Below are 4,365 nucleotides of genomic sequence, written 5' to 3'. Positions count from 1 at the left end.
ATGCTCATCACCTTTAAAAAGAGATAAAATTATTTTAAAATCTTTTGTAGTGTATTTAATAGCTTATCGGTATGTGAAGTTCTGTAGTTCATTAAATATATTACGGAATCATGTTATGCCTTACAGAGGGTTAAGGTGTAACAAGAGATTTAACACTAAAATTTTAAATTAATGATAAAAATCATATGAGAATTTGTATACTTTACTTTGATAATTTTATCTAATAATTTAAATTTTAAGAAAAGTAGTTGATGATGTTAGATTTGTTGAAAGAGAAAAATGGTAAAATAGAATTAATAGAGAAAAAGAGAGTAAGAAGTAATGATAATTTGAATTTTTTTAAGGGGTTTATATTTCATTATTGGTGATATTATTCTTTTAATAGGATAGTAAATAATTTAATTTTCTTTATAAAATTATTAATAAATTCTTAAAAATTTTTAAAATATTTGAGAATCCAAATTTGATAGTAATATTTCAATTAAAAAAAATTGATAGTAGTATAAAATGTTAATTTTAAGTAATTATCGCTATAGCCTAGAAAATTTTAAAATTTTAGGAGTCATTTGTAATCTTATGCACGTAATTTTAAAATATTATTTAAGTTTATAATAGATTAGATCTAATTTTTTTTTTTTACAAAACACCCATTACCCTTTATACATTTTCGGCGACCAGAAACAAATAATCCAACCTCTTCAAAAAAACACCCCGCCAACAGATTGCTAATAATATTTTTATATATTTCACTATTTCACAATTACTTTGAATGTTTATGAAAATTTTTAAAAAATAAACATTTAAATTTCATATTATACTATTATTATATAAATTTTATTTAAAATATTAATTTGAAAATATAGTGCCACCTGTGGTCCAAGTTGAAGAGGGTAGGCAACCGTGAGCATAAGAGGAGAGGAATATAGATTTCAAAAGGGGAAAAGGGGTTTAATTTAATTTATTTTTAATTTATAATTTAATTTAATTTATAAATTTAAATTTATATTTAAATTAATTTAATTAATAAAAGTATTATTTTTAATGTTAAAATATAATAAAAAATAATTTATTTAATATTTTAATTATATAAATTATATAATATAAAAATAATATTTTAATATTATTTTTAAAATATTTAATTATTTTATTTAAATAATATTAAAAAAGAGTTTTTATTAATATTAAAATATTATTTTTATATCATATAATTAATTAATTAATTTGTTTATATATCAAATAATTTATTTAAATAAATTATTTAATATTTAATTATTTTTAATATTAAAATATTATTTTTCTATTATATAATTAATTAAATAAAAATATTATTTTTATTATTCAATATTATTATTTTTATATATTTTAATTTAATTAATAATATTAAATAATAAAAATAATATTTTTATTTTTATTAATTAATTATATAATATAAAAATAATATTTTAATATTAAAAAAATAATTAAATAATTATATTTTTATTAATTAAATTAATTTAAAAATAAATTAAAATTTATAAATTAAATTAAATTAAAAATTAAAAATAAGTTAAATTAAATCTCCTGACAAATTCATGGGGCAATTTCAGCCTTATCCCATTTCAAAAGAAAGTGAAAGAAGTGGGTGGACTAGTGCACCAACCTTTATGAAAAGAATTGCAATTTTGTCGTTTTTTATCTCGGGAGTAGTCTGCATTCCGCAAACAGCATTGATGCGCTGTTTAATTATTATTTAATATTTTATTATGTCTAACCGGCATCCAAAGATTCTAACCTTCATCCTGAACGATGTCGTCTTATGGATCTCAATTTGCACATTGAAAACGCAAAGTACAACTAGAGCGAGCCACGGTTCTATTCAGGCATGCAATAAGATTGGTCCACCTCAAATAGAAATGAAATGGCTAATTAGAAAAAAAAAACAATTAACTTAAATTATGATTATATTTATAATTTTTAATTTTACATAAATATATTTAAAATTTTTAATTTTATATAAATATATTTAAATATTTAAAATTTATCACAATTATATAATGATAAAATTAAATTTGAAAAAATTAAAGATATATAAAATTGAAGTTTCACTTTATTAACAAATAAAATTTTTTTATATAATCATAATTTAGTACAAATGTTAATAAATTGCTTAAAATTTATATTTAAAAAGAAAATATATTTTATATTAATTTTTAAATAAAATTTTATATTAAAAAAACATTTTTATTAATTAGAATTATTGTAAAATATCTTCTAAATAAAGCCAAAGAAATTTATTTATCCAAATATAAAATATAAAAATAAATTTTTATTTTTTAAAAAATAATTTTGAAAGAAATATATAATTAAAAAAAATATATTCCACATAAATTATAACATTTATTTGATAAAATGTGTATTTCTTCTATAATTTATTCTAATTAGCGTATACAGTTTATTTAATGAATAGTATAATTAATGATAAATCAAGTTTAAGCATAAATTTTTCTTTTTTTTTTCCTTTTCTTTCTTTTTCCTTGTAAAGAGAACATTAAGGTTATAAAATTATGCATATTATTGTGTTCAGTGTTATCAAACCCAGCGAAGGGACCAAGTGAATAGGTCGGTGATTCAACTAATGAATTATTAAAAATTAATTAAATATATAAATTAATTAAAATTAACATCTATTAATATAAATAATATAATTAATTAAATTTTAATTATTTAAAATAAAACTTTAACCTTTATTAAGTTATATTTAATAAATTTTAATAGTGATTTTAAATTTTATACAAAAATGCACAAGTAATATAATACACAAAATTTTAAAAATGTACAATTCTCTTTTTAATATTTATGATATATTAAGTATATATAAAAAATAAATATATTAAAATATAAAATACATAACTACCAAGTTAGTTCAATTGATTTTGATTTTAAAAATTTTTTATGATGTTTCGAATTCAATTTTCTATGCCAAAAATAAAAAAAAGGAGAGATTTTATTGAAAATTGAATTGGCTAAGTTACACCAGATCATATCGATTCACCTGTTTAATCACCGGGTCTATGGGATCACACCGAATCATTTCCTTATCTGGTTCAATTACAAACTTGAATTGTTTGAGAGCCGATTCATTTGTTTACTGGTTTAACTAATCAGTTCGGCCTGAGTTTAATTACTATGATTGCATTGAGTTTTTTCTCCTTAAAATTAATAAATTTTTTGAAAAATTAGTGAGTAATAACTAAAAAAAAAAAAATTCATATATAGACCTTGTTTATCTTGTGAATCAAAATATATTAAGAAATATAAATTTCATATAATTTATATAAGTTTTTCAAGTATAAAAAGATAAATATACTAATTCTTCACAAATTTTTATAAAATTAGTTTTTATTAAGAAAAGAATAGAATTGTAGAACTATGCATAATGATGTGATGAGTTTTTTTTTTTTTTTTTTTCATTTCTCTTCAATTAAAATTCAAACTCATTGATGAATATTTCAAAAATTTAGTAAAAAATTAGTGGAAAAATTTTTGTTTCGACCCGATTTATCATGAATTATAGCATCTATTAAATAAAATACTCCCGTTAATTATAGTAAATTATATATAAAATATACATTTTATTTAATGGATACTACAATTCATTTTGAGATATATTTTTTCAATCATATATTCTTTTCAAAATTACTTTATAAGGGGGTATGAATTTATTTTTACGTTATGTTTTTGGATAAGTTTGGACCATATATTAAGTTTTGGTTCTTATAATATTGATTTTCTTTTTCAATTTTGGTTCTTATTGATTCAGTTTGTAGTGTTAAAAAATTTAAAATATTTCACACCCTTACCTTCAATATTAAAAAAAATAAAAAAAATATTAATAATTATAATAATACAAACATTCATCTAATTAATTAATATACAGTTTTACAGTACAGTATCAAATTTTAGGAAACAAAAATCATAAAAATATATATATATACACACACACAAATAAGTTAATTAGTATTTTCTATTAATATTAATTTTTGATAAAATCAAATAAAATTCAATTGAAATTGTACTTTTAGCTAGTTTTTAAAATTATTATTCATCTCCGTTTGATTTCAATTATATATTTTATTTTAATAATAATAATAATAATTATTATTATTATTTAAATAATAAAATTCTTTTCTAAGTTAATAACAACAAAATGAAATGATATTGTAATAAAATACATTAAACAATAAATTAAAGTTAAAATTAAAATAATATTAAAATAATGTTATTTTTTTATAAAATTTATATTTTAAAAATTTAGGTTATTACAATCTCCCCCCATACAAAATTTTTCCTCAAATTTTTTAAACAAGCAAGAAAATAATGTGATTG

The sequence above is a fragment of the Hevea brasiliensis genome, chromosome 9 (assembly GCF_030052815.1).
Source record: "Hevea brasiliensis isolate MT/VB/25A 57/8 chromosome 9, ASM3005281v1, whole genome shotgun sequence".
Classification (NCBI taxonomy): domain Eukaryota; kingdom Viridiplantae; phylum Streptophyta; class Magnoliopsida; order Malpighiales; family Euphorbiaceae; genus Hevea; species Hevea brasiliensis.
Note: the sequence above shows the minus strand (reverse complement) of the source record.